This window comes from Rousettus aegyptiacus, unplaced genomic scaffold (genome assembly GCF_014176215.1).
Source record: "Rousettus aegyptiacus isolate mRouAeg1 unplaced genomic scaffold, mRouAeg1.p scaffold_m13_p_10, whole genome shotgun sequence".
Lineage (NCBI taxonomy): Eukaryota > Metazoa > Chordata > Mammalia > Chiroptera > Pteropodidae > Rousettus > Rousettus aegyptiacus.
Window position 1 is genome coordinate 92,405,441 of NW_023416285.1, and position 15,970 is coordinate 92,421,410.

At 46.6% G+C, this 15,970-nt stretch overlaps 1 protein-coding gene across 6 annotated transcripts in view; it reads left to right on the plus strand.

The window, feature by feature from the left end:
- The window catches only part of CCDC3 (coiled-coil domain containing 3), a 138,959-nt gene that overhangs the window by 65,167 nt on the left and 57,822 nt on the right, over positions 1-15,970 (plus strand). The window lies entirely within an intron of this gene.

Below are 15,970 nucleotides of genomic sequence, written 5' to 3' on the forward strand. Positions count from 1 at the left end.
TCTGGCATGTAAACGGCGTGCCGGGACCAGCGCCGAGAAGTGGCAATAGGACAGGCCTGGTAGAGGAGTCCCCGAGTCTCGTGTTGGGCGTACTGAGTTGAGGTGTCTTTGAGCCATGCAAGCGAGACCTCGAGTCGGTGGTTGGAACTATAGGGTTTGGAGCTTTGAGAAGAGCCCCGAGTGGAAGATATCCTTTTGGGACTGAGCAGTAATTAGATCTCGGTTAAAACTGGGTCGGAATGGCATGGCCAAGGGAGAGGGTGTGGAGGAGGAGGGGTGACTGAGCCTCGTTTAGTGCGAGTGTTGGTCATGAAGGAGCATCCCGCGGTGGAAGAAAGCTGGGGGAGTCCCGGGCCCGCATGCTTCCAGAAGGATGGATGCACGATCGACAGAGCCAAAAGCCACTGAGAAGTCAGGCGAGATGAGGACCCCAAACCACCTGACTTCGGTGGAATTAAACGAGGATAGTTCCCGTGGTGGAGGAGGAGAATCTAGGCTGCGAGGGTCATCGGAGTGCGGGCGGACGCGAGGGAACGGAGCTGGCGAGGGTGGACCGCTCTTACGCAAAGTTTGGCTGTGAGTGCTTCACACACGGGAGGCCGCAGGCGCAGGGGGCGGAACTGGCGAGGGGCGGGTTTTGTTACATTTAAAGATGGCAGCCATCCTGTTCAAACCGTCTTGGTCCTGGATTTCCCACTCTTCACACACTGTCTGCCCACGTAGACCAACCTGCCCAAGGGCAGGGATATCTCTGTTTTGGTTACTGTTGTGCATCTGGTGCGTTTTCTGTGGTGTCTCACACACTCGTTAAACGAATGATGTCTCTCATCTCGAGAGCTCTGAGGCCTCAGCGGAGGCCTCCTCTGTCCCTTGTCCCTCCCCTCCTCCTCCTCCCTCCCTTCCCCCCTCTATCTCCCTCCCGATCCCTCCCTCTGACTTTCTAAATTAACATTTCAACTCCACATGCAGTAAAATTCACTTTCACGTACAGTTGTGCGTGTCGACAAATGTATGTGGTCATGCAATCACACTATGACCACGACACAGAAAAGTTCTATCACCGTAGAGAACCCCGCTGTGTGCAACCCCTTTACAGTCCGACCCTACGCCGACCTCAGCTCCCAGGAACCACTGATTTGGTCTCCACATTTTGCATTTTCCGGAATGTCATGTGAGGGAATCATACAGCATGTTGCGTTTTTTAGTTTGGCTTTTTTTCATTTAGTGGAACGTACTTGCGATTTGTCCATGTTGTGTGTTGGTAGCTGACTCCTTTTTAATTGCTGCCCAGTATTGCATCATGGGGATGTACCGTGGTTTCATTTATCTATTCACCAACTGAGAGATATTTAGGTCGTTTCTAGTTTGAAGCTACCGGAGCTTCTATAAACATAAACGTATATTTTGTGCGAACATCAATTTTGGTTTCTCTTGGGTAAAAGCCGAGGATAGGTTTGCCGAATCATAAAGTGTATGTTTAATTTTGTAAGAAACTGCAAAACTGTTTTCGAGACGGGCTCTACCATTTTGCATTCGCATTAACAACGGATCAGAACTCCAGTTCTGCATCATCATGGTATTTGGTATTAGATTACAAAGAAAGTGGACATACTGATGGGTAAGTGGTATCTCATTGTTTAAAAAGATTCCGCATATAAACGAGATCATATGGTATTTGTCTTTCTGTGACTCGTTTCACTTAGCATAATGCCCTCTAGGTCCATCCATGTTGTCCCGAATGGCGGGATCTCCTTTTAAAAGGCTGAATCATATCCATGGTGTCTGTATATCAGTTTCTTTATTCATTCACCTGTCAAAGGGAACGTAGGCTGTTTTCCATGCATTGGCTATTGTGTATAACGCTGCAGTGAACACGGGAGGGCAGATAGCTCTTCAAGGCACTGATCGCATTTCCTTTAGATACACAGCCAGAAGAGGGATTGCTGAGCATTACGAATGGTGGTTCCTTTTCTAATTTTTGGAGGAGCCTCCATACCAGTTTACATTTCCACCAGCAGTGGGCAAGAGGGTCCCCGCTCCTCTGCGTCCTTGCCAACTCATGTTACCTTTTATGTTTTGCATGATAGCTATCCTAACAGGTGTGAGGTGATAGCTCATTGTGGTTTTGGTTTGAACTTTCCTGATGATTAGTTGACTCTGTATGTCTTCTTGGAAAAATGCCTATTCAGATTTTCTGCCCATTTTTAAATTGGGTTGTTTTTTGTTTTTGTTTTGGCTAGTGAGTTGTACGTGTTCCTTATATATTTTGGGTATTAACCCATCACTAGATATGTTTTGCAAATATTTTTTCTCATTCTGTAGGTTGCCTTTTCATTTTGTTGGGTTCCTTTGCTGCACGGAAGCGTTTTGCTTTGATGTAGACCCACTCGTTTATTTTTGCTTTTATTGCCTTTGCATTTGGTGTCAAACTCCCAAAAAATAATTGCCAAGAATGACGTGAAGGAGCTTACTCTCCATGATTTCGTCTAGGAATTTTATGTTTTCATGTCTTATGTTTACATCTTTCTGTTGAGTTAATTTTTTTGTTTATGGCGTAAGTTATTGGTCGAGTTTCATTCTTTTGCATGTGACTGTTCAGTTTTCCCAGCACCATTTATTGAAGAGACTGTTTTTTTTTTCCTCATTGTATATTCTTGACTACTTTGTTGTAAATTAACTGGCCGTATATTCATGAATTTAATTCCGGGCCCTCTTTTCTGTTTCATTGGTCCGTGTGTCTTTTTTTTTTTTTTTTAATGCCAATATCATACTGTTTTGGAAACTGTAGCTTTATGATATAGTTTGGAATTGGGAAGAGTAGTGCCTCCAGCTTTGTTCTTTCTCAAAATTGCTTTGGTTATTTGGGGTCTTTTGTGGTTTCATACAAATTTTAGGATTGTTTGTTCTATTTTTGTGAAAAATGCCATTGGAATTTTGATAGGAATTGCATTGAATCTCTGCATTGCATTGGGTGGGTACTATGGGCATTTTAACAATATTAATCTAATCCCTGGGCATGGAATATTTTTTCATTTATTTTTGTCTTCTTAAATTTCTTTCATCAATTATTATAGTTTTCAGTGTACATGTCTTCCACCTCGTTGGTTAAATTTATTCCTCGTTATTTTATTCTTTTGTTGGAATTGTAAATAGGAGTAGTGCTTTCTTATTTTCTCTTCTTGATAGATCGTTATTCATGTATAGATATGCAGCTGATTTTTGTATATTGATTTCGTATCCTGTGATTTTACCAAATTCAATTTTTTGTTCCAACAGGTATTGTGCGCATGTGCGCGCACGCGTGTGTACGTGTGTGTGTGTGTGTGTGTGTGTGTGTGTGAGAGAGAGAGAGAGAGAGAGAGAGAGATCTTTAGGGTTTTCTAGATATATCATGTCAAACAGAGACAGATTTACTTCTTCCTTTCTGATGTGGATGCCTTTTGTTTGTTTTTTCTTGCCCAGTTCTGCTGGCTTGGACTTCCAATATTATGCTGTAAAGAAATGTAACTGATCTTTGTATGTTGATTTTGTACCCCGCAACTTTACTGTATTTGTTTATTAGTTCTAACAATGTTAATGTGGAGTCTTTAGGGTTTTATACGTATAGGATCATGTTGTCTATCTCTTCTTGCCTGTGCCACATGTAAGCGTGGACCTGAGCTTAGAGTCAGCCTTAGGGCAAGGCTGGGAGAGAAAAGACGAAATGGGGAAGAAAACCGGGGGCTTCCCTTATGTTCTCCCGTGCGCTAGGGCCCCCTTGCTGGGTCTGGGTAGAAATAGGAGATTTCTCCTGCAATTTTCTCTGCATAGCTCCACAATTCTGCCCTCTTTGGTTCAGGTCTAGTTTTCAGAGTCTCCAGGTCGTCGCTTATTGTATCATGTGCAGAGATGTACATTGTAATCAGTAGGAGTAATGGGCTGTGCTCAGCTTACTTGTTCTTGGCTGGCCGTTGATGTTTCTTTTTGACCAGGCCTTTTTAAGAACATTTGGTCAAGTTTGGGTAGAACATACTTCAGGGAAGGAAAGAATAGTATTTAATTTCTGATTATCAGAAGCAAATAGGAATCAGGAAGATGATATGTAGTTTTAAAGTGAGGTTTAAGCCTCAAATGGAACAAGAAAATCAGAACTTAGTCCATCTAGATCTTCCATAAAGCCCTAGAAGTATTTGATTTAAAATACCAATAAAAATGTGCTGAGCTGGTCTAGTTCACCAGATTATTTGTTCAAGAACAAAGAAACCCCTTGGGGGTGAAGGAGTATAACTTTGGAGTTGAATAGGTAGTTGAGCACCTGCTAAGTAACCCTTTTTCTGTATTCTTCTTTGATACCCCATCAAAAGTCCCAACAGTGATAGTTTCTTAAAAGTTAATTGCAATGCAGAATCTGAAACCTTATCAATGAGCTTTTTGTATTTACATGAAAATCCATTAGTCTGTCTTGCACTTGGAATGGATTTTTTTCTCCCATGTGTGATTTTGCAATATGATGAATTGACCATTTGGAAAAATCAGAGTTATATCAGATTTTGCATATGTTGAGACTTTTATACAATACTGAAAAATCCTGTTCATTAATCTACCATCCATCTCATCAAAGTTTTTAAGCATTGGGAAAATGTCAAGCATATAGTGGAAGGTTTTCTAAAATTCTAGTTTTTGCCTGGAAGCTTGAATTTTATCACTGCCAACAGATACTGTTAGTTGTTTTCCTTGAAGTGACAGGCATACTTTATTCATTTTCAAGAAAATGTCAGATACTCAAATCTGAATAACTATAGTTTATCTATCATTCATTCTTTTAAGTAAACATAGTGTTTCATGAAGAAAGCCACTAGTTCAGCTCAGAAGTCAATTACGGAGTGCTTCTCCTTGAGACAGCTGACATACTTTGATAAGCAGCCAACGTGCTTTATGCGAGCTTCCAATTTATTTTACGCAGAACCTTAGAAATGTGTACCCAAGGGTCAGGCTTTAATTAATGATTTTTACTGCTTCGTCAAGGACATTCTTAAATTTAACAGGCTTTTTCTTTTCTACCCACACAAGGCATTGAAGAATATGACTGACTGCTAGTATAATTTGGTGCCGCTGCCTCAATTTGCATCAGGGGCCAGCAGTGTTACTCACCTTTGCTTTTGTACCAACAGTGCAGACGGCAGCACAGTGGAAAAAGAGGCCTTAGTATCTATCATTCTGAAAATAGTTTTGACATCATGAACCCCCGAAAGGGCCCAGGACCCCCCTAGAAATATGCCGAGTGTGAGAACCACTGCCATAGACCAACTCGATGGTGGGCTTGTGGTAGAAGAGGACATGCTACCTGAGCTGGTTCACAGTCCGAGACATGAGAAGGGCATGTGTGACCTCACAGTGGGGCCCAGAATTTCAGAACCTGGACTGCACAGTGAGCTTGGAAGGATTTCAGCCGTTGAACAGCTTTCAGCGCTGAGAATAGTGGGAAGTGGCCTAGCTAGGGTTGGATTAGATTGTGGAGGGCCGTGGATACCTTTGGAAAGAATCAGTAGATCTGGCTTTTAACGTAGACAGTGCTCACTGACGCCAATCTTAAGGAAATCCATTTACCTTTATGGATCTTCGTGCTCCACACGTAATTAATACAAGCTCAATAAAGATTTCGATCTTCGAAATTAAATCGTTTTACCTCTGGAAAATTGAGTGGTTCTATTTCATACATCTGGGGGTTCTGTGAACACTAAACACTGTTTAGATTCTCCATGTCACAGTTGAGTCAGCTGAGGCCCCACCAGTCAAGTGGAATGCGGGGGACAGGGACAGAGCCGGAAGCGAGGCCATGGTCTCCTGACGTCGGGTCCAGGCTATTTGTGTTTCCCCCTGTGCCCGCCCACTGGTCTCCGGCCTCCCGTACTGAGGGACTTTCTGCTCACGGAGCAACTGTTCCTCCCCCAGCCCACTTCCTTCCTGCTTTCCTTCCTTTATCCAGCCGTTCTAGTTTTATCTTCCTATTATGCTGTCAGCTCACTTTTTCTGTGTGTGGTGCTTACCACAAACACAATTAACAGTTTGTGCAAATAGTGGTTACTATCTGCGTCTCCCAACCAGGCCGTGAATTCCATATAAACTTCTTATTCACTGTTGTATTCCCAGGAGCCAGCGTGGTTCCCTCATGTAGTAGGCATCCATGCCAAAGTAAATAAGGAGGTTATTAAATATCTCAGGGGTAGTGTGGGCAATAAAGCTTTAGGACGTCACAAGGGAGGGATCAGTGAGGCCCTGAGTATCACAGGCTGATCTCAGAAGAGAGGGGGCTTGACCTGGATCTTGTAAGATGACCTGTAACATACCATTTTCAAAGTGCTTTCGAAGTGTCCAGGCTCATGCACTTACTTCACTTACCCCCAAGGTGAAGGCCGAATTACCCTACTCACAGTATCACTACTAGGCCATTCATTGGGCCAGATAGAGCCAGAACTGTGAAGTAGGTAGGATGATGATTTCTCCCCTTCTCCCCATTACCTCCTCTTTTCCTCTTCCCCTTCCCCTTCATCCCCCCGCCCCCTCCCCTCGCCCCCTCCCATCCCTCCCTCCTTTCCTCCCTCCCTCTCTCTCTCTCGCGCGCGCTCTCTCTCTCTCTCTCTCTCTCTCTCTCTCTCTCTCGCTCCCTCCCATACCTTCATTCTATGCATGCTTCTTGAATATCTGCGATGTGTCAGGCACTGAGAATGCAAAAGAGAAACGCTCTGCCGTTCCTCCTGGAGCTTAAATTGCAGTGGGAGGAGGGAGAGACAGTCACTACATCAATCAGCGCATCAGTCAGTAAGAAAAATGTCAGCTAGCGATGCGTGTTTGGCAGAGAATTATGGGAGGTGATGTGATGGAGAGGAACTGGTAACTATTTTAGGTTGTGGGGCTAACGCACCGAAGCCTGAATGATACAGGGCCAGCCACGCAAAGAGCAGGCAGCAAAGCCTCCCAGGTGGAAGAACAATTCAGTGCCACTGGCCGAGACAGAGGCTGCCCGGATGCCCGAGGGATGGAAAGGATGTGTGGAGCATTGTCGGTGGGCGAAGAATGGAACAAGATGAGTTTGGAGAGGTCAGCAGGAGACGGGCCATTTAGAGATTTTTAAGTAAGAGTAAGGAGGTTAGAACTCTGTGCTTCGGGAAGCCATTGAATCTCCATCGATCTGAGTGATGAAGGCTCGGACCAGGGGACAGCATTGGTGCCGGGGAGAAACGACTGGATTCGGGATGCATTTTGGAAGTGGAGCATTTCCGGTGTTCTTCCAGTTTGTCCCTGATCCGTCTACTCCTGTATCTGCACTTTTTAAAGACATTTATTCTGTGTCTTCTCCCTACAGGGCCTCTGCCATCCCCAAGGTTAGCTAAAAAAATACGTTTTGTGCTGTGAAATGTTATACTTCCTTTAGGAAAGATTCGAATATTGATTAACTAATTAACTTGAAAAATAAAGTTTTAAGTTGGCAATTTGCATCTCCATGGGGCTTTAGAATGAGTCTTGGGTTCCAGCCCTGACTCCATATCAGCTGTGGCTTTGGATGTCACTGAAACACTGAGCTGTTTCCTTCCCTGTAAAATGGGTCTAATTATATCTGCTGTGCTTCATTCATATAGCTCTGTCATAAAAAACAACTGAGATGACATATTTCACAGTACAAAGTACTGGTTACATGTGAAACATTATGTCATGTCTTATACCTCCACGTGTAGCCATTCTCCGTTAGCACATAGCTGTCGAGAGTAAAAACAAACGATCTCGAGGCAGACAGCCTTTTATTCCGTCCTCAGGGTTTTGGGGCACCCCCTGCATTCTGCATTCTGCATTCTCAGCACTGTGCCGTGTTATTATGGTGACTAATAGAGGAAGACCTGGTCTCTCAACTCCAGTATCTAGCCAGAGAGATACAGTTAATCCACATGGGAAGATGGATACCTCTGCTAGGCCTTATGGGGAGGGAAGGATTTGGATAGGTGGGGTTGGTGGCGGGGGAGATGCATTCAGACAGAGATGAGAATGAGGGTGCATCAAAGGACAGTAGAGCTGCGTGCAGGAGGGTAGAGGGAAAATCGGGGTACACAGGCGAGGGGGTCCACACTGACTCGTTTTCAAGTATGAGTATTCACAGTCAAAGGAAGACTTCCTCCCACACCTGGTGGTGATGGTTTGTGGTCGTACTGTGTCGGCTGTCACTTTCTTACTTTTGCCATCGAATGTGAATTTTATTGAAACGCAGTCATTACTCTTCAGCATTGACTAATGCCACCACTATATAGTTGCTATAAAAAAAACAAACAAACCCAAACCCTTATTTTGGCATAAATATAGATTCATTTGCAGCTACAAAGAAATGGAGAGACGTCTTTGATACCTTCCACCCTTTCTCCCCTGAGTTAACCACCTGTGCAACTAGTACAGTAGCAGGACCAGGTAACGTGGCGCTGGGGAAGTCTGCAGGGCTGATTCAGGCGTCCCCAGTCGTGCCTGTACTTCTCTGTGTGTGAAACTAGGCAAGTGTGTCACGTGTTGTAGTTTCCCGTCGCTACCATTGCAATCAAGACACAAGCCGGTTCCATCACCCCAGGCCTCCCTTGTCCATGTCTAAACCCCTGCGGCCACTCATCTGTTCTCTGTCCTTAGAATTTCGTTGTTTCAGGTGTTATGTAAGTAGAACCCTACAGGAGGCCGCCTTTTCTGATTGTCTTCTTCACGCAGCGTAATTTCCCCGAGGTTAACCCAAGTTACTGTTGCCGAGTAATAGTCTGTGTTATGGAAGTACCGTCATTTCTTAAGCCATTCGCTCCCTGAAGGACATCGGGTAGTTTCTAGTTGTTAGCTATTATGAATAAAGCTACTCTGAATATTCATGCATAAGTTTTATGGGGACCTGAGTTTTCATTTCTCTGTGTAAAGACCCAAAAGTATCATTGCCAGGTCATATAGTAAGTCCATTTTTCATTTTAAAAGGAACTTCCAAACCATTTTCCAAAGTGACTGAATCATTTATGTTCTCTCCAACAGCACATGAGTAATCCAGTTTTCTGCCTTGTTGCCGGCATTTGGTATTATCATTATTTTTTTTTATTTTAGCCAATTCTGATAAGTGTGTACTGCTATCTCATTGCGGTTTAAATTTTTTTCCATTGAGAGATAATTCACATACCATAAGACTTACTCTTTTAAACTGTACAGTTCCATGGTGTGTTGTATATTCACATATGATCAACCACCATCAGTATCTATTTCCAAAGCACCCACTACCAGTCACTCCCAGTTCTACCCTCTTCCCAGCCCCGTAAAATGCGGCCTTTTGTGACTGGGCGTTTTCAAGGTTTATCCCTGTTGCAGCGTGAATCAGTACTTCATTCCAGGATGGCCGACTAACGTTCCATTTGACGGATGTTCCACATTTTGTTTATCGATTTGTTCGTGGATGGATGGATATTTGGGTCGCTTTCACTTTCGCTCGAAACGAATAATGTTGCCGTGACTATTCCGTGTGTACGTTTTGTGTGGATGTGTATTTTCATTTCCCTGGGGTGTCGACCCAGGAGCCAAATTGCTGCGTCACGTGGCAACTCCGTGAGTAGCCTGCGAAGGATCTAACTGCCGTCGTTCACGGCGAGCAGCCGCAGCATTTAACACACACCTGCACTGTACGGGGGTTCTGGCTCCCTCCCGTCTTTGCCAACACTTGTCATTTTCTGTTTTATTGATTCTAGGCATCCTGGTGGGAGTGAAGTGGTGTCGCATTGTAGTTTTGCATTTCCTTCATGACCGATGTTGAGCATCTTCTCATGCGCTTACTAGTCATTTGTATGTTTTCTTTGGAGAACTATCTCTTCAAGTCTTATGCCCAGTTTGTCATTGGGTTGTCTTTTTATCATTGAGTTGTGATAGTTCCTTATATATTTTGGACTCTAGACCCTTATCAGACGTATGAATTGCAGTCATTTTTTCCCCATTCTCTGGAGCATGGTTACCATCTGTATGGTTTCTTCGGCGAAATGTGTGGTAATGTCTTTTGCCCATGTTTGTCATCTTCTTACTGGAGCTTTGGCCGTAGGCATTTCCCTTTACAGTCCAAGTCAAGCCTTCAAACTCTTCACAGCAGAGCACAAGAGATGCAGCTGTTAAGCTACAGATGTTTTCTCATCGTGGTAAAAAACGTATAATATGAAATCTACCTTCTGAAATCTTTCTAAGTGTACAGTACAGTGTTAACTGCATGCACACGTTATAGAGCACGTCTCTCGTGGCTTTTCCATTTCGCAGGACAAACTCTGGGCCCACGGAATAGCAGCTCCCGTTGCCCCCGGCAACCACCATTCTCCTTTTTCCTTCTGTGAGTTCGACTGTTTCAGCTACCTCTCATCAGTGGAATCGTGCAGCATTTGTCCTTCTGCGAACGCCTTTATTTCGGTTAGCGTAGTGTCCTCAAGGTTCATCCATGCTGCGGCATCTGACCACAGCTGTCAATTTCGATTCATGCCACGTCATTCCCATGTTTAACTCATTGCTAATCACGTGATCCCACAACCCAGTTTGTCCATCAGCACAATACCCATAGGTCGTTGTGGTATGGAACTTGAGAGGAACCAGACTCAGAGCTTTGTAAATAATTAGTAGTTGAGTCCTACGCCCTGCCTCACAGCCTCACAGATGCTCTCAAGTGACAGCACCCTATGCCGAAAAGTCAGAAGTCGGCACAAGAAAGTTCTCATCCTGGTTCGTTGGAGAGAATTCACCAAGTGACCTCGTTTCTTAATTTTCTTTCTTTCCTCGCACAATGAGGTTCAGTCCTGAACCTTTTCCAGAGTGCTTTGGTGCACACATACTGACCTGGAAAGGGAGGGAACCAAAATGAAGTCTGGTCCTCCGTCAAGGGTCTTCTCTGTCCCCCAAGAGTCGAGTCCTCCAGCCAGCCTCCAACTGGCCTCATGAGGCACCCGACTCCTGGAGAGTTGCTATGGAAACATGCTCCAGTAACTAGGAGGAAATAAAATAAAGCATTCGAGAGTCTTGCAGGTTAGAAAATAGAAGTTCTGACCTCTGTTCCCAGAGCGTCCTGCGGTTGCTTTCTTCATTAAATTCTTTCTCAGTGTCTCACTTGTCCCCATGTGGATGCGGAGGCTGAATGTGCAGGCTGTCTTTGCGAGGGCTTTGCAGAGAGTCTTGAGAGGTTTGTAAGATCTCTGGCCATCGAGTTAAGAAATGATGATCATTTATCTCCTTTCCGTCTCGGAAGCAGAAAATCCGCCACCATCTGTGCTTTCTCTATGGACTTCTTAGCTCGCCGTACTTCTCCCGGGAAGGGGAAAGTGTCTTTGCCTTTCTGCTGTCTCCTCCCCCAACTCCTGCTCCTCCCCGCAGGCCCTTCACTTCGGCACCACCCTGTCCCTTTGCCCCGTAGCTTTCTCTGCCTGCTCTGTGGCTTGGCGGGCAGGTGGGGGGTGTTTCTGCCTGTTGATCACAGTGGCTGCAGCGAGCACTGTCTGTGCATCTTGGGCCAGAGGGGCCTCCTGCTGTCTCCCCGCGCTGCTCTGACTCTCACTGGACGGACCCCCGGGGACCTGTCCAGCTCCAGGTCCTCTGGCTGGTTCTCATCTTTCTTTTAGTTCAATCAGCTGTGACACTGGGCAGAGCCATGCTTCTCCTGGGGCCCTGGGCAAACCCAGATGCTGCCAGCATGTTCCAGGGGTCACTGTCCCCAGAGGGTAGCCAAGGCCAGTCCATTTACTTTGCAGAGACACAGGATGAAGAACGTGAGGGCTAAAGGCATGCTAAGAAGCCCCCTAGTTCAACCCCTTAATGTAACCTCGCCAAACAATTTCCCAAGGAAAGCAAAGTCCCGCCCCACTGCTACAACTATTAGCATGTGGCCCAGTGATGCCGTTTTGCCATTAAGTACAACGATCATAATTTCAATGATAAAACTATTAAAAACATTAGTAGAAAGTGGCACAGGGTTCCCAAAGGGCAAGCCTTGATCATAGCTCTGCAGCAAAGCAAAACCGTCACACGGACAGTCAGAGGAAGTGAACACCGCACACGCATGCACGTGCACGAGAAGTCAGGGAAGGACGTTGTCGCACGGTCTCAGGTGGGAGCTCCGGGGGGCTTTCTGGGTCACTTCTGTTTATTTGCTCTGAGAAAAAGGGTCTTTTTCCATTTTCTTATCCAGTGGCTGGAGAGTAGTGTCGCTTTCTCATTTTTTTTCTAAAATGTTTGTGGTTGTGCCTGAGCCAGGGTTGGTCTCTCCGTGCTGTCCGCTTATCTGTCCGTCCGTCTTTCCGTCTGTTTTCCCCTCGGGGTTCCCCCGGCCGACCCCAGGCTGGCCGCCTGCCTGATGCCCTGGCTCCCCACTCTGTCCCTCCTCAGCGTCCCATCCTCCAGACGCCTTCTTCCCACCCATGTTTGCCGACCTGCGTCCTATAACCCAAGGCTCTGCTGGACAGTGGAAGCTGGTCTCCGAGGATAATTCTAGTCGAAGTGGTAAAGGGTAGTAATGGCATTATTACCCTTTCATAAATATTTTCATTTTAAAGCCTTTGATCCCTTAATTAAAAAAAAAAATGTACATATGAGTAGAACAGACCACTCAAACAAGAGGCGGGAAATAGCTTTTCTTTCTGGAAGACGCACGAGTCACAGAAGCCTCCTAGCGGACACCGTCCACACACCGTCCACACGCCAGCCCGGGCTGAGTCCCTTGCTCTGTCCTGTCATCCTAAGGAAGATTAAGCCCACATCTACTCCAGGTGTGCCTTTTCCGAGTATTTACCTGTCTATAATTAGGTCATAAGCTACTAATGAAAAGGAATCCTATCTTTTAAATCCACTTACTTTCACGAATAATTGGAACTCTTTGTGTCTTTCAAAAGGCGAAATATTAATATGGTCGAAGGAGTCAGCAATAAGTCTTTCCTAGTGTTTAAAAACTGCTTATAACGCCTTATGGCAAAGGCCCTGTGAGGGCTCGGATTTTGTGTTATAAGAAACACTAATTGAAACCCTCCAACAGAGGTCATTTCTTCTCCCTCGAGGCAATTCGTGGTGCCAGTTTCTCCCCTGGCTGGAATTTTATCCTTCCTGGAGAGACCCGTCTGAGGAGATGGGCAGGAGGAGCTGTCACTGTCGGCACGGCAGCCAGCTGCTAGCCGTGCGGGGTGGTCGGCTCGCCCTCTTCCCTTGAGAAGCGGAATCAGCATTGGTACGGACAGGCATCCAGATGCCAGGGGAGAACGTAAAAGGCTCTGCGTACTCTCTTGAGGACTCTTAGTGGTGGATCGTGCCTCTATACCGGCTTCTGTAACAAGCAGGCAAGGCATTCAGCTTCTCCGAGCCTCTGGCTTTTCTATTACCCTGGGATAATGATCTCTTTTCATAGGGTTATTTTGAGATTTAAATGAGATATTCATGCAAAGGACTGGCATGGAGTTAGACGTGGCCAGTTGGTGAATGGGAACTCGATAATTTGGTGAATTCCCAAGTGCGTTTTGTATTTGCATTTTGGCCCATTTAGTTGCCATGTTAGAATGTTGTTGGTGGGTTCTTCAGATCAAGAAATTGGGGTTTCCAAGTGGGCATTTCTTTAAATCTTAGACCCCAGAGGATGGGTATGGAGGCTCAAACGCCTGGCCCGTTGTGACATGGCCCGTTTTGGCACGGGGGCGTCTCCCTCCAGGCGAGAGCATGGTTTGGTTGCTGCTGTGGAGAGAGCTCCGTGCAGAGAGGAGGCTGGCTGCCTGCCCAGGACTTTGTTGCCATAGACGGAATGTTTGTGATTCATGTGCTTAAATCCAACCCCCGGTATGAGTCGGAAGGTGATTGATCAGGTCATGAGGGTGGAGCCCTCATACATGGGGTTAGCGCCCTTGTAAAAAGACCCCCCAGATCACTCTCAGTCCCCTGCAGTCATGTGAGGACACAGTGGAAAGATGGCTGTCTATGAACCAGGAATCAGGCCCTCAGCACAGACACCGAGTCTGCCGGCACCTTGATCTTGGAATTCTGAGACTCTAGAACTCTGAGAAGTTAGTTTCTGTTGTTTATAAGCCGCCCTGTCTATCGTACTTTGTTAGAGAAGAATGTACTATAAACAGCGCATTCCAGTGGTCTGATTGGGTTTTGTAAAATGAGACTGTGTTTTGTAGAGCAGTTTTAGGTTCACAGCAAAACCGAGTGGCAGGTACCGAGAGTTCCCATGTTGCTCCTGACCCCACACAGCTATATCCCTGCTTCATTACGATGTCCCCCACCATCACGGGGCATATGTCACAATTGATACACCATCATCGTCATCCAGAGTCCGTAGTCAACATTAGGGTCATTCTTGGTCTTGTACGTGCCGCGGGTTTTGTCAAATTTCTAGTAACACGTATCCACCATTATAGCATCATACAGAGTAGTTTCACTGCCTTAAGGTTCCCCTGTGGTCTGCTGATTCACTCCTTCCTCCCCTCTGGGCTTACTGTTTTTTTAAGCAAGAGTTAAACTATTTCGCATATTGGACAGGACATATGTAGAGATCCATGCCTCTGTTTTTTTATATAGGTGCCTCATAAGACTGCGAGTAAAAGCAGGGTTCATAGATCATATGTGGAAAAATAAGTTCATTTCTCCGTGGCTGTGGATTCTTGCCTTGACAGCTCAACCTCGTGTGGCGAGTTCTCTATCTTAGAATTCCTGGCCCCTTCTGCTCCCTATCCCTGCCACTCCTCACCCCGCGCCCCTCTGTTATATACACTGGGCACTCTCAGGGTAGGGACCATTTCTTCTTCTTCTTTGTATCCGGGAGCGTAACACACAGCACGTGCTCAGCAAACGCTCCGTCAGCCCATGAGTGAATGTCCAGCTCCTAAAACCCCGCTTCCTTTCATTAACCGGGTTCCAGGATCTCCAGGCGGCCACAGGCCTTTCTGCCCACGCTTGCGCTGCTGCCCTTCCCATCTTGCTGCCCTTCCATCCGAGGGCAGGAGGGCAGAGGCCCGGCTCTCTAGAGCCACTCCCAGGTTGCTTCTGAGCCAGGCCTGACTTGTGGCTTTGAGCAGGGAGAGGAAGGGCGTAAGCTCTTTGAGACGGCACTGCTCCAGCGTCTGGACCCCATCTGGGGAGACGTGGAGTTTAGTGCAGATAAGAGAATTCCTACTCGTGAAGGAGTTCTCCTCTCCCGTCCTTCAGACAGGACTTGGACCTGGCCTTCAGCTTTTATCCCGGGGCGGGACTCAGGGCTTCGGCTGTGCCAGGTGCTGTGTAGGAAGAGCCGTCCAAGATGTCGAGGGGCCAGGGGCTCACAGGTGGGCGCTGCTGTGTAGGCGTGATCTAGGATGGGGGCCTCCGCCGGTGGGTCAGCACCGACGGGCGCCCGGGGGCCCCTCGGGGCTGCGTCACCCCGTCTTCCCAGCACTTTCACAAACACTCTCACAGCAGGAGGCCAATGCCACACAGTGGCCTTTTCCAGACGCATTGCCCTTTTCTACTTGGCGGCTTAGAGTGACAGTTACCAGGTGTCTTAGCAGCCTTGGGGGCATGTTTCCAGCACCTAACACAAACGTGAACTACAGTGCCGGCTGTGAGGTTAGTTTCCTCATCTGAAAAATGAGGTGATGATACAACTTCACAGGGCCGTTGGGAGGGTTAAATGTATCAGCATGGTTAATTCCCTAACACTCTCACAGGTTCATAAATACTCGCTCTGTTATTACTGTCGTCATAATTCTCCTACCTTCTTCTTCCCCTACCACTCCGTCCTCTCCTTCCACCCCCTGCCTTTGATTTGGGTTCCGGGAAGTTTCCGGGAAGAGCAGGGGATTGCCGGGCCTGTCTCTGGAAGCCGCATTCATCCTGCCCCATCCCCCACCCGCCCCCCTCTGTCCTAACCCTCCGCGTCAGCCCAGTTTTCTTCCCGTGGGCCCGGCAGCAGGCAGGTCTTGCTCCCCATAAGGTTGGCTCCTGCCATTTCAGGAGC